Source organism: Dermacentor silvarum, chromosome 1, assembly GCF_013339745.2.
Source record: "Dermacentor silvarum isolate Dsil-2018 chromosome 1, BIME_Dsil_1.4, whole genome shotgun sequence".
NCBI classification, from domain to species: Eukaryota; Metazoa; Arthropoda; class Arachnida; order Ixodida; family Ixodidae; genus Dermacentor; species Dermacentor silvarum.
Genome location: NC_051154.1, coordinates 303,571,017 through 303,593,308, shown reverse-complemented (window position 1 = coordinate 303,593,308; position 22,292 = coordinate 303,571,017).

Genomic DNA, 22,292 nt, shown 5'->3' with positions numbered 1-22,292 from the left:
AGACAGATTTTCGCCGGCGCGACGGGGACAGAAATAATCCAGAGTTCACGGGTGGAGTTAGTGGGATCCCAATCCCGCAGACTTTGGGCCGTGTTTCCGCACTCCATCCGCCGCGCGCCTGCTTCGCTGTCCCGCGCGCAATCGCTTGGCGGTTCTTATTATTTACTTTTTTTTTTTCATTCGTTCCGTCTCGGCAATTTGTTTGCCCGCGAGGCGACGCGAGGAAGGATCTCAGGCTGCCAGTTACGCCCAAATTGGCGCGTTCCTTCATCTGTCTTAAACAGTGTTCAGCCTGACATTTGCGACAGTAGTGAGCCGAATGACAGCTTCAGCTGTGCATGAGCGAAAACAGAGAGAAAAATAAAATAAGCGAACAACAGCGATGGCACCTTGTTTGTCTCGTGCTGTAGGCGCGCAGCTTGAGTGGAAGGAACGATTAGTATAGAGACGCACCATTCTTCTTGAAGTTCTCTTTGGGAGCGAGCAAGGAGTAAGTTATCATTTTGAAGTACGGTTGCTCTCGCTACTGTGCTACGTACAGCTTCCTTCAACAGAAGGCCGCACTGAAATTGTGAACCTAATTCAAATTCACGCGCAGCTGTTCAGCGCAGACACTACCCCATGGTGTTTTTTTTTTTTTGGGGGGGGGGGGGGGAGGGGGGGTAAGTAATGTGTCCGAGATTGCCTCAAAATTGAGCTGGCGAGGTATTTCGGTGAGTAGTTTGGGATAGCTTCTGCCGAGTAACTTCCATATGTGAGGTAGCCGAACAGGCGCGACCATGGTTAACCTCTCTGTCTCCTCCTTTATGTATATATCGCTCTATCTGCCGCGTATAGTCTGACATTTCGGAACCCGCAAAAAATTGAAATTATACACCAGGAGACAGTATTTTGTAAGAATTCTTTTCCTATGGCTTTTATCATTCTCTGATAAACCTCCCGCTGAGTGCATGCCCCATATCCGGGCGATTGCTGGCGCGGTGTTTCACGTGAGCCAATAAGTTAGAGTAAAAAATATTGAAAATGACAAGAATCGCTACAAAATACGTCATCTGGGGTCATGTTTAGCTGCTATTTATTTTCATTATTGTCTTGAAGTTACCTGCTGAAGTTACCTTCTAATTCCTATGAGTGCATACGTTATTCAAGTCTATTAGGCTCAATCTTTCCCCAATAAATATTGAGTTGTTTGTGAGTACCATTTCCATACCTTGCCTCACGCTCAGCGAACTGCCATATGTTTCCGTTCTTCGCACTGTTGCATCAGTGCATTCAACTATTAGCAATTGGCGCAGCTTAATATTCTATACCGAGTGTTTTTAAAGTTGTCACGACATGCTGTGGAAAGTAGGTCTATGGTAGCATACCTTAAACATCTATCAAAGTTCACACCGCTTACATCTATTTCGTGACGCGTAGCAGGCCGCCATTGGAGCCGTACTTTTTGCACACTTGTTGGTAAGTTTTCACTACATCAAATCTCAAGAAACGTTGTGTTTGTTGACATTCTGAGTTGAACAGAACAGCGCTCCTCTTCCATATAAAAAAATTGCCCGCCAATCCACCCTGTGAAGGTGGTTGGAAAGCGAAGCTTTTTACGCCACCCTCATGGTGACTGCGGCGCACTTGATATTCTTCTTCGCTGCATTCCTAACGTTTGCGATGCACGTTAGATCGTGTTGATACCACAGTCGATCGCACACGGAGCAAGTGAACCCAAACTCTACGTCGAGAAATTTCTTCTTAAATTTAGAATTAGCTCCCTTGAACTTGGCCAAATGATCAGTATGGTACTTGCGCCGTTTCGCAGCGTTCTCCGCTTCGCGCCTCTCGTCGTCCTCGCGGCGGGCGCATCCTCTTGCGTTCGGCGTCTCTGACGACGTATGTTGGGTCCTGCTGCCTGGCCTGACGCACACGTTCCGCTTCTGTAGCGGCATATGCTGGGTCCTGCTGCCTGGCATGACGCATACGTTCGGCATCTTGTGCGAGAGCTGCTGGGTTTTGCCTACGACGCTGTTGAGCGAGACGATTTTGTTCTTTCCGCCGAGCCTTATATTCACGCTCTTCTTCTGCCGTCTTTACTTTCCGTGGTCTACCCATAGTGGGGTAGTCTAGAAAATGAACCGAAGCAGTTACTAGGCTGGAAGGGTTTCGAATGACGTCAACCCTCTTTCAAGCAGCTGTATAAGCTTTGCAACAGCTGCTATCTAATCTTACGGACCACGCCGAGCCTGTTTCCGTTGTTTGCCCGCAGCCCTTATCATCCATCATGTTGGCTCATCACTTTGAAGCTTGTTTTTGTGGTTTTTCTTGCGAAAACGAGTGCTTAGTTGTACGCTGAATGCCTGAATTCAAGTAAGCTATACTGCTATACCTGCAATTGTTAGCGGTTCGTCGGGATCGTTTTTTTTATTACAACGACGGACACGACAGAACCCTTGGCTGGTAGAGGTACAAAGCTTCGCTTTAAAATGTGAGCGAGGAAATTCGGAGCGTCGTGTGCTGCTATAGGCCTAACCACTTGGGCAGCTGCCTGCTAACTCACAAATGAAAAGCAAAGGGGTGACTTTCCGACTCAGAAATAGCATAGACGACACCACATGATCCAGAATCTGCGGTGTGCGGTCTATACGCTTGAAAAATAAAATGTCCAGGTCCCACGCATTGTGGGAATAGTTGTTATGCGAAGCATTTTGAAGGTACCTGCCTATCCAACGTTTTTTTTTTTTTTTTTTTTTTGGGGGGGGGGGGGTCCTCAAAGCGTTACTAGGGTCACCGCCATGTTTGGGCAAATGAGGTGATTGTGTGTGTGCGACGCAATAGCGTACCGGCGTGACGTATCTATACGACGATCGTATAGCGACAATGGCAGGATTTCTACCGCATCTATTCGACGCGAATTTTTTAGATACCCGTTGTTCAGTTCTACATAAGTACTCAACGGGGCCTTAGCGAGAGAAACACGGATTGCAACGGGATCTGCCGGCAAGTGTTGTACAATCGTACGTACCAATGTTTATGACATGTGGGGCGCTATAACGTAAAATCCTTCCAAACTGTTTTGATTCCAAACTCCTGAGGTCAAATTTACGTAACCACCGACACAAGCATCGAGCGGTGACCCGCAGGGTTGTCTGAACAACCCAATCAAACACTCTCCTCGTTTATAGGAGGTCACCTTTGTTCGTTTTCAATACCAATAACATTGTCTACACTCAGCGGTTTTTCTTATCTAATTGGCTGACAAGAGACGAAGAACACGCTCTAGTGGAGAGGGCTTTTATGGGGCCGAGCCAGCACAGTGAAAATAGATAACCGCATGAAGAGGGTGGTACCGGCTTCTCCGATTGGTCCACTTCGCCTTACTTAGCTTGCGGTGGCTGGTCGAAAATCGTGGCGGCGTGCAAGAGAGGATAAGAATGCCGCTAAAACGGATCCTCAGCAAGGAAGAGTTGACAGAGCGATGTCGTATGCATGCCGAAAGGGCTCAATAACGTTTTACTGCCACGAAAAAAAGGTTTATCGTGCGCAAATAAATACATTCGCTCACCAGCAGGTCCGAGTAGCGAGGACCTGAGCGATCGGCGGGCAGCCATCTTCTATTCCTTTAGGAACGGGGCAGTCTGTCGTTATTCAGAAAAATTTTCAGTTTTGTTCGGCATAATAATGCATTTTTTTCGCGTACACGTCACTTTGACGTGATGAGTTTTCGCGGTTTTGTGACCTCGCGTGACAGACAGGCGAGTTGGGCGTAGCCAGAAAACATTGGACCAATAGCAGAGGGCTAATGGTGAAAAGGCGTCGAATCAGAAATGATTATTTTTCTTTTGTGCGGTTTAACCATGCATAATCAGCGCGTACACGTTACATCAGATGGGGAGCTATTGCGGTTTTCGTGACGTCACATGACAGACAGGCGAAGTTGGGAGTGGCCCGAAAATGTTTTGACCAATCGTGGAATCTGATTGCAGAAATTGGAATCAAAATATTTTGGAATCATTTTACGTTATAGCGCCCGTGGTTTATGTTAAAACGACGATGGCATTCGTACTCCAGCGAAGAAATGTTAAAACATGGTAAACGAAGGCCGATCATGAAGTCACTACAACTTCGCAAAGTTTCTACGTAGTGTTAGCTGCTACAAGAGAAGCACTGGGGGATGTGGACCGATCCCGGAAATAGCGAATTCTAACACAGCGACGCAAAGGACGAGGTGTCACGAGGAAAGAAGGCAACAAAATGACACGGGACGCACGCGCCAAATGTTTCAAAGAGCTAGCTGGCTTTGGAACGCGAAGAGTGTGCTCGTTATAGTGAACTAATCATTGAACAAAAAAAAAAAACAATCGTAGCCTAATGGTTAGAGTACAGGGCTTCTGTGTTCTATGGTAGAGGCCTGATTCCGCCATCGGGCACGTAATTCAACTTTTTTTTCTTTTTTTTTTCTTTAAGTATGAGCTGTTCAGCAAGACAGCAGCAGCAGCCACGGTCAGGATTCCCAAAGAAAGTTTCACTCTAATAAACGTGTTTTCTTGTGAATATAAATGATGTATATCTCGTGCTCAGCGCTATACAGCTTGAGCTCGTGTAAGCAGAATTGTTGCGCATATTTTACTTCAATGTTGTCCCTAAGGACTCTCGTTGGTCGCACCAAGCCACTAGCGAATGACGAGGCACTATCAAAAAATGCGACAACGCTACACGCTTTCAAAGAGCTTATACTCCTGACATACGTCTCGATAACCTAGTTATCATTTCCACGTCAAGCTGTTAGAAATGCGCCACAGCAAATCTAACTGACCACAATGTATTTCTAAAGAAAAAAACAACGTCCATGGCCTCTGCGGGAACGCATGCAACCGATTCAAATAAGACAGTATTTGCATGTTTGTACGACCTAACCTTGAGTATGCGTTCCTTAGCACTATTGTGAATTTACGAGTATATTTCGAATGCCATCATCTATTTTAAAAAGTAACCTGTAAGTACTGAGGACTCGGTGATTCAAACGCGGTACTGGGATCGCGTGGCTGCCGGCGCGTCTTGCGCTACCGGTGGGCGCTGGGAACTACGAGCTGATGCATAGTCGTATACAATGAAAACGAGAAATTTTGTGACGTATTTTGATGGCTGCTACCCCAGCGATAACCAACCGCTAACCGGCGGCGTAATGAGCGTCTGCAGCAATACAGGTCGATTATCGCGTTTGAATCGCTGAGCAGTTTACATATACAGTAGTGTCCCCAGCTCCCCGTATTATTGCAAGCACGGACATCAAATTCCCTGCGCTGAATTAACCCGCATGCTTGAACTTGACAACTGTTATTGTTTCAGAAGCATTGGTGCCACCGATTCTGCATATTGCAAACTCGCGTCTATCCCATAAGCGAAAGTGCAGTTCAACGCCAGCTTCGCATCTGATGATTGCAGCGTTTTTCTAGCAAGGCTTAGCAGTGAACGGAAAGACGCGCGTGGGCAAATTGCGCCAGCTGAGTTAAACATGGATTACGAAACCCATGAGCCCCACAATCCGTCACGCTAAACAGATGATGATGCAGCGAAGCGCCTGGCGAAATGTTTACGCTCTAGTTCTAAGGCTTTGTGGTGTCGGGTGTTTCGAGGATGATGGAGCCTTTCTGTAATGTTGTTTCTCCGTGAGAAAAAAAAAAGAAAGAAAAAAAAAGAAACATTACGAAATTAAAATGCAACTTTTTCCCTAGGTATAATTGATTGTGGCGCGAAATGCATTTCGGGAAAAGGGGACAGAAGAGAAGATTATCTCTGTTCTGTCCCTTTTCACGAAATGTATTTCGCACCACAATCAATTATAGCTATAGGAAATCTAAGCACCAACTTGCCCAAGAAGAAATTCTTTTGGAATATCTTTTCAAATATCGCTGTGGCACAGACTAGTGCTGGTCATGTTGCCCGATCCATGTCCCATGAACTTTTCCAGTAACTCGAGTATTTTGGACTATTACAAATGTTCTCGAATATCTTACACATTGTTGAACATGAAAAGCAACTGTAATGGCCTGATAGTTTATGCGATATTATCTAAACGAAAGAAAAATAGTAAACTAAGATGCTGAAATCTGTACTTATATATATACATGTGGAAAGAGAGCTTCAAAGCCCGACAGCGTGATCTCGACGGAAGGGGCACTCTAAATGAGAGCACTAGCTCTTAAGCAACGGTTATACCACAGGGCGATCACGTCTGAATGACAGCGCCATTCCTGAGGAAGCCACGATAGAATCTCACATTACTATATTACCTTCCGCCACACAGGGGTAACCAGTGCTAAGAGAACCGGAGGGGGTGAAGGAAGAAGCGTTTTTGTCTTGCTCGTAAAAGCAGCTTCTCGTTGCTTCTAAACCAATTATTACAGTTTCGGGTGACAATATAACACGAAGACCCCTCCGCCCCCGATTTTTTTTTCTTAGTTAAAAGTCGTGCTTTATGATTGCGCAGTCTAACTGGTTAGAATTTACAGGTGAAGCAGCGTAAACGGCTAGACGTGGTAAAGGCGTTCCCTTGTCTTTTTTTCTTCTCCATACGTCCGCGCTGTTCCGAGTGTTCAGGGCTCTGCTTTGTTTCTCAAACTAAACCAGGTCTCTATGATATGCAACGGTTTGACATAGCCGCGATTGACGCCGTAGGCCGTATTCCTGTCGGTTGTGTACATGTTTCTGGCTACTATAGTAATCAGTTTACTCTTAGTAGTCATTACGGGCAGTGACTAAAAAAAAAAAAAACAGTATACTGAGAAGCCAAATGGTGCCACTCGTGCTTTCTTTCTTTGGCTTTGGCAAAATTCTTCGTCACTTTTGTCGAACTGTGCGCTCGTCGTTTTCTTGCGGTTTCCGGGCAATTTACATAAGATCCGTTAAGGCGAGAACAAAATCCACATCGGTCTAACAGCCCTCTCGCGCTCTCTGCAGACTGGAAACGGGGTGGTTGTGTGGGGGAGACGAAGTACACCACGGAGAGGTCTGCGGCAAAACGCCGGCGAGCGACCAGCTTAATCCTGACACGCCCGGCCGTGCTCGACCAAACGGCGCTCTCTCCACGGCGGCTCGTCGCCCCAATGGCTTCTTTCGCAGCGTGCGCCGCCTCGTTCGCATGCGCTTGGCCCGAACCCAGAAGCCAAGCAAATAGCCGTCGAGGAGCGCCGAAAAGCGCTCAGTAGCCGTGAAAGACGAACGCCGCTTCCCTTTCTCTCTTCATAAGAGTTGCAGGGAAAAGAAGTTAGCAAAATAAAAGGATCGTAGGAAGAAACGGAAGTGCGTGAGAGAGAGAGAGGAAAAGAAGGATCGTTGCTCCGGATTAGTGCGGACCTCTGCGGGGAATCTTGGACGGCGGCGAGCAACAGTTCGGCGCCAGCGAGACTCGTGAAAGCCGCGCAGGCCTATAGCAGCGCAGCCGAGGGAGTAGAGAGGGGGATGCAAGAAGCACAGGCCGCGGTGGAGGCGGTGGCAGGATTTGCGTGAGCCTACACTTTGGGTGGCTGGCTAAAGAGAACGGGGCAAGCCGTTTGCGGGAAAAGAGCATTGATCGTGCCCCGGGGGTTCCGCATCCGAGACAGGGCTTGGGCTGTTGCTGTAGAGGCCACGGCGCCGGTCAGGCATGTTTTTTTTTTCCTTCTGTTTTTGCCACGCTGCTGTTGCTACTGTTTTGCCCTGCGTGCCGCTTCCGATACACCAGGCGTCCCGTGAAGCATCGTGAAAGAGAACGGGCGTTGCGCAGTGTGCTCACCCGCGGCGTTGTACTGCTTTCTTCTTTTCCCTGTGATCCCAGTCGTTTACTCTCTTCTTTTGTCTTAGGTTCCATGTCGCGTTCGTGAGCTGTTATGCGCGGTTTTGTTGCTTCTCGCACGCGGCTACTTCGGTCCACGGCCCTCGTGGGTATCGTACCCTTGGTCTCGAACCGAAAAGCAAGGCCCTCTGACAGCCCGTTGCCGGCCGCGAAACGGCGCCAGCGCAGCGTGGGAAGAGCGCCGATTGCGCGCATTGTCCCAAGGCATTTTCCTCGCCGCGCTCGTTCCTAATTTGGTTTCGCCGAAGACGCGTCGAATGCCGTTATCGCACCTCGCCGTTTCGCAGCCGCCTTTCTCTCGGCCTATAGTGCGTGGTTTGGGGGTGCCGCATGCCGATTAAGCGGGTTGCGAGAGTTGCGTCCTTCGGAGGATGTAATTCCTGCCACGAAAGCTCCGGTGTTGCGCTCTTAACGTTTGAATAGGTTGCGCTTATTTTTGCTGTAGCTGCAGCCAGCGTCAGCGGCGGTTTGGGAGAGCCCGGTCAAGCAGCCCATTTTGCTGTTTACGTGTGTAACAAGATGTACACCCGTGAGCAAAAGTATACGGACCATAGGGTCGGCGAAAAAAGTGAATTTATTCATTATTAAGAAGCATAAACTGGAATCGATGAGTACACTGAAAAGTTCGCAATGCCAAGTTTGGAGTGCAATCCTCAATTTCAAGTTGCGTTCATAAGCAGAGGAAAAAATAAGCTTTTTCGCGCAACCCCTGGTCCGTATACTTTTTCTCACGGGTGTATACCTGTGCAAATCTTCTACGCGTGGGCAAACTGAAATGTTTTATTATTTATTTATTTATTGAAATACTCTCAGTGCTAGTGCGGCGTTACAGAAAGGAGTGGGGTTACACGTTCAAAATGGCAGTGTTGAATGATGCATTCTCAGTGTGGCTGGCGATGGAGGCGACGGTGATTCCATTCGGATGATGTCTTCGCCACGTAAAAGTGGAAGCAAAGGTTGTAGGGGCAGAACGACAGTTCAACTTTGAAGTCATGGTCGACTTGCGATGAAAGGTTCGATCATGGTTCGACCACGACTTGCGAAGACATGGTTCATGCGATGAAAGGTAGCAAGGAGGCGAAAACAATGTGCGTTTCAGTTTAGGATTCGTAAAGAATATTTTATGAAGGAGAAATAGGTGGGCCTCCTTCCTTCTGATAGTTTCATGAAAATTTTTTTCAAGAACGTAAGAAATGGTATGCGCAACTTTAGTGATTGAATGGTGTAGCAATATAATAACCCGCATACACGGCATGGATATATAGCATACGCATACCTAAACATATGCGGAGCCCCACGGCGACGCTGACGCCAACGGCGACGACGACGGCGAAAAATCGCTTGAAGTGATCATCTAATTCCTATCGCAATAATAAAAGCTTTCCGAGCATAGAATCCACGAAAAGGGTAAATTTCATTCCGGCCGCAGGCCAGCCTGGAATTTTGGCGAGCTCCAGTCATGGGCCGCGCAGGGAATTTGTCCTTTTTTCGGGGAATTTTCAGTCATAATGTCGGACCAAAGCGAAAAAGGGAATATTTCTGAAATTACAGGGAATTCTAGATTCTCGGAGTGAATATTAAAGTTAAGCCAGTGGAGAAAAGATCATATCCTCGATCCACAGCATATCATTATCAGTGCACGGGCTTCATTTGGAGTCAGTCATTTTCTTGTTCTTGCTATAGTCTGCATTGTTAAACAGCCGATGTGCTATTTCGAACAATTAAACAGGAACTTCGAACTGTTGCGTCTATATTTGATAAGTTATAATACGAATCGAAAAGCTTCAGGGCGTCGGTGTAGTCGATGCTATAGCTCCGAATAAGCGGAAGAGATGTCCGGAACGGAACAGTAAGCCACATTAGAAATTGAGTTCTCACTATACTGTACAACCGAAACTTTGAATAAATCATGTAATGTTTCTCAACGTTAGTTTCTTCATCTAATATCCGTGGCTGGCAAGATACTTCCTGCAAGATTACATCTGTGTGGGTATGTATGCGCAGGAAAATTTGCGGGGATATTTTTAAAGTCATGCGTGGAAAAGTAATGAAAATAGGGAATTTTTGATGTCTAGGAATGGGAATTATTTTCTGAAGTACAGAACATCACTGATGAGCTCTCGTGCGACCGTAGGGGGAAGTGTCCACTGCGACTTTTAATTCAAAGGCGGTTGTAGTGGCTGCGACAAAAATTCGCCTTTCGTCGCATCCCCTGCTTCCGAAAACTTTTGCGCCAGGTGGTACATAATACATCTGGGGCCGAATTCACACAACGTTTAGTTCGTAAGGGCTATTTGTCATTGGCTGACCACATTTGCTCATGATATATCCAACAATAGGATTCGCTGGACTTTGCTATTACGAACTATTAGTAAGAGCTCTTTGTGAACACAGACGCTGGGCTGCAACGAAATCTGTACTAAACACAGCCTAACAAAGACTGCCTTAGGCTTCGTAAACGCAACCATTTTCCGTCCCCAGTCAGGTGATGCCACACTTCCATGCGCGTTATCTTTTCGTTCAACCGGCGAAAATGCCCCCGTGTGCAACGAGCCCTTTTTCCGCGACATCCGAGATCGCGCGTGCACGCAGATTTTACTCCAAGTTTTACTTGCTCCCGCAATCTCGCTGGCCACGGCCTTTCATGCTCGCGATTCCCGTCCGCCGCCAGATAATGCCGCCCGGGCGTTGCAGAAGCCTCCTAATGGGAAGAGCATAGGCCTAATATGCTGATGAATCCTGGTTCGAATCCAAGCGCCGGACGCGCTTTTTTTTTTTTTATGCGAAGCATTCTTGCCCGAGTCAACCCAGTTTTAGGTACGAAGCACCTTATGCGCCCGGCCTGTCGGCGTCTCCTGTCATAGTCATGGCACGGCCGCTGGATAAAAAAAAGGTGCCTTAAAGGCCCCCTTTTTTTTTTTATCCAGCGGCCGTGGTCATGGTAAGCAAGCGGCTCGTGCTCGCGCTGGGCACGCGCTCGTGCCACTGCTCCCGCGTTCGTTTTCGTCGTCGTCTTCCACAGTCGACTGCGTTGCCACTCTTCATTCCAGCGTAGAATGTCACTTCTGTCGTCGTGATGGGGAGGCCGCGTTTACGGCGTTATGAGCCATTGCTTAAGACAGTATGAGCCCATTAGCGGTGCATCACTGCATGTTCCGCACCTCCCCAGGTTTCACGTTAGTAAAACCTGGGGAGGTATATATATATATATATATATATATATATATATAGCACTAGCAATGCGCTTCGCACTACTAAAGCCGAAAATGAAGCCGTAATCATTTGCTCATTGACTTTTTTTCTTGATAGACTGCTATGTATGTATGACTTGTATTTGTCACCATTTCTGTGTTCCTTGTGTCAGTGTATCAACGCTTCCCTGCATGTGTGATGGATGCCTCATTTTTATATCCCGTTGTTTTCTTCATTTGCTTGTGTGCTTTCTTTGAACACTCGCGTGCAGCATTGCGCCAAGTGTCTTGTCGCGCCCACTACACTGCTTATATATTCAATCGCGTGCTCGCCATTTTTGTGTATCCGTGAGCATTCTTTTGTTTTTCGTTTCCTCGTATCGTTCCATTATAAGATTCATTTCACGATCAATAGTTGTAGAAAAGCTGCGAAGAAAATTGTCAACGCTGTCGATATAAAATAAAGTAACTAAATGAAAAAAAAATACAAATACTGGCAGTAGTAGATGTGACCGCATCCTAATTAATATTATTTGCGTGTTACATGAGGCGGGGGTTTAGCCTCTCGCGACAAACTATTATTACCTTACTTCGGAAATATGCACCTTCAAAGTCGCCGCTAATATTCACTGTTGTTCCACTTCCATTTTTTAACGCTTTTCTATGCATTGAAGCGCAAAAGTAACTGAAACGCGCATGTAAGTCATCCCCCACATTGGGAAATACTATCTCGAAGCTGATGTCATCGTGGAGACTCATTTCAAGTGGGTACGTTTTGAAACTTCACCGTGTAAAATTCGTAAATTATAATATGTGCCGTAAAGTAATTAATTAGCCAGTTAATTAGTAGTTTTAATTAGCTGAATATGTCAATCGATTTATCGTGCTAGTAATGTCCGCGCTCCTCTTCGAATCAGCCGTAAAGTAATTATTTAGCCAGTTAATTAGTAGTTTTAATTAGCTGAATATGTCAATCGATTTATCGTGCTAGTAATGTCCGCGCTCCTCTTCGAATCAGCCAGCTCAAAGACAAGAATTATACCATCTGCCACAGGGCGATTGTTTTTTCTTAGGTTACAGAAAACTTAAAAAGGATCACCTCGCATACGGAACAAGCGCATCAGCCTTCCGATCATCTCAATCGTTTTGCGAAGTAAAAACAACGAATGCGTTTTAAGCTTCTGGTTATACCGCTCTCGTTCCACCGAGACATGTTCGGCAAAAATAATAAAGCAAAAACAAAGAAAGAAAGAAAAGAAAATTACAGCCGCGTTCGCAAATTTCTCACGCCTCTTTCTTTTATTTTTATTTTTTTTTCCGTAACGTCTTTACCAGTGGCAGCATCCAGCGCTCGAAATTGATCGCCCACCCCTGAGTGCACGCGCCCACTGGTGCACGAGAAACAAGCAAGCGACACAGTCACCCCCGGGGGTTGTTCCTCGATGCAAAACGTTCTTACAATGATTAATAACTCGGCTGAAAAGGGTGGGCCGGCCCGTCGTTAGTCGCGCGGCACGCTCATCGTCGTCGGCAAATAAGGGCCGAGTTAAATTCGATTGAAGGGCCAGCGCATCGCAGCGGGCCGGCCTCCACGAGGTGCGCGCTTAATTCATCATCGCCATGAGCGTTGGTGGTGCCGCCGCCTCCGTACCCGTGTCGGCTGCTTGGCGCGGCTTTTCCGAGCGGCTGCTCAGCCCGTGCGAGGCTCGCGAATCGTCGTCGCGTCTGGCTGAGCCTATAGTAGCGCCACTCGTGACGCGCGTATAGGTGCGGCGCCACTTGTAGGTGTAGACTCTAGAACGTTTTTATTGGAACGTTTTTTTTTTATTTATTTTTATTTTTTTTACGAGCGGCACCGCTGCACGAGCGGCGGAGTTCAAGAACGCCAATTAACCTGCGTGCAGAGAGCTTAGCGCGGAGAAGCGGAGCGCTAAGCAGGAACGAAGCCTCCGCTCTGCGTTCGGATATGCTACGTTCGTAAAGCGCCATGTGCCCTGACGGCCGTTCGCTTCTCTCTCTAGTCGTTTCGAATTTATAGGAAACTGAACCTGGGTCCGACAGCGCTGTAAATGTTTCAAGTGTCCAGTTGGGATGAAACAAACGCCAGCCGTATATGATTCGACAGAGGAATACATTTAGGCGTCGTAAGGCAGATATTTATACTTCGTCGCTTCTATTTGGTTAGTGTGCGCACTTCTGAAAACATAACTGACGCCTGACAATAGTATACAGCGTGCGCGCTCATCTATGCCTTTCGTTGTAGCTGAACACTTCTTTTTCAATTCAACGCATATAGGATGCGGTACCAGTGGTGATGGCGTTGATAAAGGGCCGTTTGTACAATAAAAATCATTTCTTCGTCTTGTTCGGGATAAACTATCACCTGTACCATGCGTAGTTGAAAAATTCTGCCAACCACACACAACTGGTAAAGTTCTAGTTTACTTTACTCTAGGGGTTCATTCCATCACTCTGTACTGTCTGAATTCAAAGCGAGTTATGAATACATTCGCATTAGGCGCTTAGCTTGAATATTGGTTGCTCATAGCCCCCCGCTGTAGCTATGTGCATGCATGAAATTTAAACAGACAAGGGCTCGAAATTTAAGGCGCTACGCCGAATTACTTTGCTGTATCTAGAATCGATATGGTCTGCGGCTTTTGTACGCCTTGATATAGCTGTGAATACAGGAACTAGTTCCTTGGTAGCTCAATTTAATGCGCATATCGCGGACCATCTGGGGAATGAAGCGCATAGCCAGAAATACTGGCGGTTCCTCTAATTTTCTTAACGGTTAAATGATCGAAGGCCTTCCTTTATCTTTCTTTCTCATTCTTTTTTAGTAATATAGTTTTGCGCCTCGAGTAAATAGAGACGCAGGAGGCATTTTAAGTATTTCTGCATTTACAGTGGATCACATTTTTTTCTTCCTTTCCAGAGTGTCAGTACATAAATAACAGGAAAGACTTTGTCGTTAAACAATAGTAATATTCAGTACATATTAGGGCCCAACATTTTGACAGAGTAATATTGTGACATATATGGCTTCGTGTATAAAATACACGAAGCCATATTTCAAAGTAAGTAGCATATGGTTCCCGACTGCAGATGCTTTCGTAGATTCAGACCAAGCGTCTTGAATGCGATGAAGTGAAATCATAAAGCGGAATTGCAATAATGCCATAAAAGCTCTAACGCACTTTTTGACGGCTTCGCGGTATCTCTATCGGCAAAAAAATATGAAGGCAAAAAAGTTCTTCGAATTTTTCCGTCAACTTCTCGGCACCAAAAGCTGTTTGTATGGATGTAGTCGCGGCCGGAGAGTCTCAATGCAACGCAGTTGCATTTTAGGCGGAAAGTACAGTGTAGAGAGAGATAGAGAAGGTAAAAGGGAAAGGCAGCGTGGGTAACCAGTACCTGCAGCGGGGGAGGTGTACTGAAAAGTCAGTAGAAAGAGACAAAGAAAATGTTTTTAGTATGCACGAATACACATGCACAGCCATTCATCGGTCAGTCAATCACAAGCGGTGATACAGGTTGAAGTATCTCCAGAAATGTAGCAGTGCGTTTGTGGCTTTGTGCATCGCAGACGCACGAGACCATGGTCCCGCCACTTCTGTAAAACTATTTTCCCCAGTATTCAAGGGGCCTACCGGAAAACAGTGAGATTATTGTTATTGTCATCATAATTCGGTTTGCAAACATATATACAGTTGACAGAGAGAAAATGAAGACAAGGCTGGGTCAGACTGACAAAAAGTTCCGGGGTTTTACGTGCCAAGACCACGGTCCGATTACGGGGCACGCCGCAGTGGGGAACTCCGGAATAATTCTGACCACCTAGGGATCTTCAGCGCGCACCTAGATCTAAGGAAACGAGCGTTCTTGCTTTTCGCCCCCATCTAAATGCAGCCGCCACTGCAGGGATCGACCCCACTAACTAAGCAGCGCAACGTCATAGTCCCTAAGCTAAAGCGGCCGGTGAGCGGGCTGGCAAATGCCACCGAAAAATACATAGGCTGCATTCACTCCTTAGGAAAGAGAAAAAAAGCAAACATAAAAAGTTAAGACAACAAGAAGGGAAGGAAAGAGGAAAGAAAGAACAATATGAGAGATGACAAGAATTCAAGTAAAACAATTACGAATAATAGAGTATGACAGTAGGACCGTAGGACAGTCATCGATAATCAGTAATGCATTGTCTGTTATTCAAACATAGGGGTAACTTTTATCACAATACTCTTCAGGCGCTTGTCAAAAAAGGGAGGGTTTTAAAGTTCTCAAAATGGGGCCCGCCTCGTTTTGTAAATTTTTTGTGCAGACACACGTCTCCTGCGCGCAGTGCGTCTCTTGTGCACGTATACCGAGTATTCAAGAACGGGTATACGACCCTTATAGCTCATTGCACTATTGCATCGTCACCTGCCCTCTACCTCTTCCTTTCGCGGTCTCTCCCATTTTTCATTACTCCGGTGAGAAGTAGCGGGCCAGAGAAAAGCTCTTTCAGCCAACCCCCTCTTCCTTTATCTTCAATAAAACCTCCTTCTTCTCCTTGACTTGCAAAACGTGCATGTATTGAATATTCATAATAAATCAGTGTGAGTGCAAAAAAATGGTTGCCCCGGCTGTTATAAACATGGGACGCTGTGGTCTACTAAGTTCATTTAATAAAAGATCCGGACTCGTGTATCCACACACAAAAAAAAGAAAAAAAAGTTATTACGCTTGAATAATTGGTTAAGGCTGGCGCTTCAAAATCTTAATGTGAGACATCTATATTAATAATGAAGGCGGCCAGCCTATGAAATAATGCCACTTACGAAAGAAACGTTTTGTGAATTCGGTTCTTGCACAAAGCCCTTGTTCATAGTGAAGCGACCACAGGTATGCTGCTGCCACACAAACGAAAAAAGTATATTTAAAAAAATTAAATATTGTGGATATGCCGCGGAGCATGATAACTCGCAGATAAAGTAAATCAAATGATTGATGCCTTGAGCCATCAAAGTGTAAAGGGAGATATGAAGATTAACATACAAAAGACTAAAGTGACATTCGATAGTCCAGTGAAGCAATGTGTCCATGATTGCTAGTCAGCCTCTTGAAGCTTGTCGCGAGTACGTTTATCTAGGCCAAGTAGTCATAGGGAACCTGCATTATAAAAGTGAATTCATTGGACGAATAAATATGAATTGGAGTTTATTGAACAGGCACTCTCAAGTCATAAATGGCAGTTGACCATAACAGTAGACAACTATTGCCTTCTGTAAGTAGTGCTTTTCTGTGTAGTATAATAATAATAAAAAATGATTGAGAAGCTTAAGACCGCGCAGTAAGCCATGGTATGGAAAATGTTAGGTGTAAAGTTAAGGACAGGAGGCCGGTGGTATAAATTAAAGAGCAAATTTATTATATTCGGCACAGCATATTATATATGCTGTGCCGAAGAGAGCATATGTCGCCTTGAAAAAATACAAGTGCACTTGTCGAAACGTTGGCTCCTGCTTTCATTTTGTTCTCGTTCTGTGCATCATCTTGAATTTCCATCTCCCGCCGTCCCCGTGTTTTCGCTAGACCAAATGGGTGTAGCTTCTGTACTAATTGTACTTATTACGAAAAAAGTGAACAAGTCAAGTTATGTAATGCGTATAGCAGATAACCTGTGGCCTATAAGAATCCCAGAAATGGCGTCAAGGGTATGAAAACGCAATATAAGACGGCAGGCATTCCCGTGACGCGATGAGAAATTTTGCGGCATAGCATGGAGTCGGCTGGCCCACTGCAAGAGCACCTTCGTCCTGGACGGGGCATAAAATAGGCTGATGACGATGACAGGAGCGGGGAACCATCTTGTCGCTTTTCCCAGTTTTCGCTTCTTTGAGCGTGCGGAAAAGAACTGGTATCAAGAACGCCGTTCTGGGTGACGCCGAAAAACCGTTCAAGACAAAGATAAATTTGCTACGTAGAACGCGTAGTTCTGTTTTCACTAAATTGCTTCTTTGCTTGCTTCCTTTCTCCGGTGAAGATAACAAATTTTGATATAACGAACGCGTCACAGAAGTCAGTTATAGGCGAGTTTGGGTGTTTCTAGCTACCTGATATATCGAATTATTTGTTTTTGGGCATAAGCCTGTTTGTTATAACCGGCTTCGACTGTATACGGAAATGGAAATAATGTGCTGCAAACACTGACAATGTTCGTTGGAAGCTCCAAAATCTTTTCCGCCATTTGTTATAGGTAATGTAGGCCAATTATGGCAGGAATGGCCCAATGCGATGGTACAATGCCACTGAGTCTTATGCTTGCGGAGTCCTTTACCAGCGTCCGTTCTGCTTTCCGGCTTTGTATCAGCAGGTATTCCGGTATCTATAGTTTCGTGGTCGCATCCACACGCGATCACAGGTGAACATATTATTGATGCAGGAGAAATTCATTCATGCTCAACATACAGCCTGAAAAAAAGCTTTGAATTATTTATTCCAGCTTATGCTCGAGCGCATACAAAAACACCGCGGATTTTAATTCCGGGTAATTAGAAGCCTGCGTTTGAAAAAAAAAATAGGGAAGGTGGTGCAACGAAAGAGTAAACGAGTCTCGACGCTTCATTCGCTAATTTGTTTTTGCGTCTTTTAAGACCTTTATCGCTTATTTTTGAAAATACAGCCTTTAACAACGCGTTTGGGGACATCCGTTCTCCGGTACGGTATCGCATGTCCGAACAAAGGCACAAACGCAACAGAACGAGCCATGCCACCCTGTTTCAATCACGAGAAAAGCGCCGCTTGTCTTATCAGATGATCGCGCTGCTGCACTCATTAGCGGCCCAGTGTGGCTTTTTTCTTCTGCTCCTCGACTTATATAGCATTTCATTCTTATTTCTTTCTGTAACTTAGGCACCTATAGTTAGTGCGCCGTGCTTCTTCTCCTACTTCGGTGGATTTCTCATTTTGCATATCTTGAGTGCGCAGCCACTCTGATTGGCTTATAGCGTGTGTCTTGAGCACCCGTTTTACGTTTACGGAGACGGTATACGTTGCGTTTCTTTTTTTTATCATTGTTTTGTCATTCAAGGTGTGTACTACCGGCGTTACACAGCAATTTCGCCGGTAACGTCTCTCTGTTTGCTATCATCGCTTTTGTCTTTTTTTTTTTTCGTCCTGTATAATGACGGCTTTTTGTAAAGTGACAAGATTGACTTTTTTTTTTGATGATTTCGCTTTCACACCCAGCTTACTCAACTTCACAGAGCGGTATGTTTGCACGACACTGCCGCTGCATTGACGGCGCCGGGAGATAAACGAAGAGAGCGGAGATGAAGATTAATTACGTTGCGCAGCCAGGCAGGCGCGCTCAGCGGCACTGGTCGCACGATAGCGGGCTGTGAGAGCACCGTGAGACCGAAGATGCGCGAAACTGCTTGCCGTTACGAAACACTCTGGGCGGTGGACAACAAGGGGACGAGGAAAGAGAGAGAGAGAGTGAAGGTAAGAAGTACAGGGAGCGCCAGACCTGTCAACGCATGGAAGTTTTCTGAAGGACACGCAGGGACGCCGAGAAACATGTAGGATCACTATGTTAACGCAGGTACCGGTTTTATTTCATTTTTTCATTTTTTTTCTGCCGGTAGAGGGGAAGTTAATTTCTTCCCGCCCGCATTCTTGTGCGGAGATGTCGTGTACGTGTGCTGCTAGCGCCGATATGAAAAGCGATGCTCCCGATTAGTGCAGGAGAATAGTATTCTCTGTTACGATCGTGTACACGCAAATAGACGCCCGGGAAGCAGCAATTGCCGGCCGAGTCTGTCAGGCTACTCCCGACTGCACAAACATCTACACCTCCTTGACCATCTGCCCTGAAGCGCTAGTTATCTCGTATAAGTTAAGAGGTGAATTTGAAATGTTAGCTCCGGATAAGGCACCAAGGCACAGTTATTGGACATTGCGTAATACAGTTCACGTCTACAACCTTTCGTATAAGCCTACGAGAGGGAACGTTCGCTAGTGTAGTCACAGATTCTACTGCATTCTCAGCTTCAGCCCATTTTTGCTTAATCCGCTACCCATTGTCTCGCAATTTCAAGGGTTTGCGATATGGTCGCGACTATGGGCATGATCTTACATGCGTTTCATTGTTGTACAGCATTGCCTGTAAATTATTCATACCGGTATGGCGGCACTGCCACAGATAACAGCCGTTATATTGTGTAAGCAAATAGCAGTTTCTGAACTCGCAACCTAATAACTTAACGGTACTTTAGATTGAATAATTAACAGTGGCTGAGCAAGACATGTCACAGAAGCCAACGTTTCAACGAAGAAACTTCGGTTGGCCCTGACAAAGACAAGTCTGCTTGTCGAAACGCTGGCTCCAGCGACTCTCTTTGTTCTACCACTGTTAATAACTTCATCTTCTGGTGAAGCCTTGTTTTGCTTGCATTTAGATTGTGTGGGTCATTTATAGCTGCTGATGTTGCGTTCGGAATATAGCACAGAACATTCCAGTATCAAAGCGTGGCCGTTGGTTTTTTTTTCCGTTTTTTTTATATTTTCTTGCTGAGAACGAGCTTCACATGAACAGCCGTGCCAGGGGCAGTGCACGCTAAACGAACAACCAAATCGAGCGGGTACTTATAGGTATACTTAACACCAATGCGGAAACCGGAACAGTAAAAAAGCGTTGTGATTTCTTGGTGGCTAAAATTCTAGAAACTCCATAAAGGCTATATACGGTCGGCTCCCGTTAATTTGTCCTGTGTAAATTCAACTTTTCACTTAATTCGAACAGACTGTAAACTCTCGACGAAAAAACATACATTGTTATGCAAGAAAACTGGTTTAGTTGGAGCATGAAGGCATGCGGCTTAGATTAATTCAACTCACACCGGCGCACAGCTGCTATACTAAAAGCTTGAAAATACAAGAAATTCAGCAGACGGCGCTACTGATTCGTTAGCGTGAATATCTTTTATGTTAACTGTGACGAACCGATGCTCCTTCCGGCCGTGAAGGCATTCGTTCTCGCTTTTTTCGTATCGTGTCACAACCGCGTATTGAGCAGTCTGCTTGGTCCATTTCTGAGGTTGCGCTTAAACATGTCGCGCTTCGAGAACAAGGAATAATAATAATAAATAAATAAATAAATCATGTTATTTAACGTGCCCAGGAACAACCCTGAGGTCTGAGTGCTGGCGCACGCATACATTACAAACCAAAAACAAAACACTCAGGGGAAAAATCATTAAAAAATAAATGAATAAAAATAAAAATTGTGAAAAGAAGAGAGTACCGACAACAAAGCGCTGCGTAAATACAAAAGAAAAAGGAGGAGAAGGGCACTTGAACAATGCATGAAATTATAACACAAGGCAAAGCTCGGAAAAGAACGATGACAAGGAGTTATGAAAGATATCAAGATCCCGAAAGTATGCGTTATAAAGACTCTGTATTCTGTGGACAGTTGAGTGTTCGTGATGACAGGCAGGAACATGGAAAGGTCTATGTTCTCTGGTGATCTTGCGTGGGATACGAAACATGACACAGCTGAGAAGTTCGGGACACGTGAGGTTACCGTGAAGGAGTTTGAAGAGAAACACAAGGTCAGCGCTATTACGTCGGTCGCGAAGTGAGGGCAATGACAACAATCCAACAGTGCTAGTACAGGGTGCAATGTCCAGGTTTGCAAAGCGGTGATTATATATGCTTAGAAACTTTTTCTGGACACGATCTATAATGTCACTGTTGGATCTAGAAGAGCCATTACAGACGACCGATGCATATTCGAGTTGAGGAAGACAGATGATTGTGTACAATTTGTGGAATAGTGTAGGAGACTTGAATTCCCTCGATAGTCTGCATACAGAACCAAGAGAGCGCATACCCTGCATTGTAACACGTTTAGTGGGAGCCGAAAACTGTAAAGTTGCATCAAAAAGTACACCAAGATGCTAATAATAATAATAATAATAATAATAATAATAATAATAATAATAATAATAATAATAATAATAATAATAATAATAATAATAATAATAATAATAATAATAATAATAACCTTATGGATTATTTCAAGCCATAAAAATATTTGCATTGGTTCATTTTGCCGCTGTCAGGTAGTTGGACTTTTGGGATAATGCGCCCAAATCATGTGGCCCCGAAGGGTCGAATTAACGTGGGTCAACTGGTACATGGTCCTCGTCCATAACAGCTTTGAAATCAACTATTTCAACATGAGCAGGGACTGTTCGTGCTCGTCACAGGTTGTATACGCTGACTCGACATCATATTCTTAGGTATATCGCTCCTTCTACTCGCGTATACTATATAGGCGACACTGAACTTATGGGCACGTAGTAACACGTTTCTGAACACTGAGAGAGAGGCACAGGCGTGGACCTATTGCAGGCCTGACTGCCAAGCTTTCAGCTTCAGTTTCAATTTATTGATTTCAAATAAAATACAGTGTATGGTAACAAGCACGGTGTAAGAAGATAGGTGTTCCTGACGGCGCGCCCGCACTGGGGCGAGAGAGCGGCCACTTCGTGTGACCGGAAGTGAGCGCCGCCGCTAGGGGCAGCACGTGTTCAGGAGGCCTTGGAGAAGCGGCACAACAGTGGATAATTTACGACCTCCGTCAGCATTTAAACACCCATACCCAAAGATATGCAATTTTTCGTTATTTAGACGCCAAATCCTGAGCAGGTAGAACGTTTCATGCCACTTACAGTCAAAATACCGTCATTTCGAACACGAGAGAGACGCGTCGTCTGCTCGAGCAGACGGCGCGCTGCGCTTACCGCTGCTCGCCGCGTAGGAGTCTATCGGAATGTCGGCAGAAATATAAAGGGACGTTCCTCCAACCAAGTAGAGTCGTTTTAAGCAGGCGAACGACATATATTCATCGAAATAAAGCACTTCTGCCGCGCGTGCCCATAAAAGCGCCAGCAAAGGGAGCGAAAAAGTGGCCCCCAGAACAGGTGCTGCCCCTTGCGGCAGCGGCGTGCGTAGAGTCACACTAAGCGGCCGCGCCTCGCGCCGCCGTCGGATCACCTTCCTTTTTTACACCGTGGTAACAAGTATACCGAAGGAAACTGCGATTTTAACAAAAATATTGTAACCAGCCAACCAAAACATAGAATCTCATAAAAACAATTTATAATATTATTATTATGGGTTTTGCGTGCGATAACCACCATCTGATTTTGAGGCACGCCGTAGTGGAGCACTCCGGAATAATTTTGACTACGTGAGGTTTTTAAGGTGCACCTAAACCTCAGTACATGCCC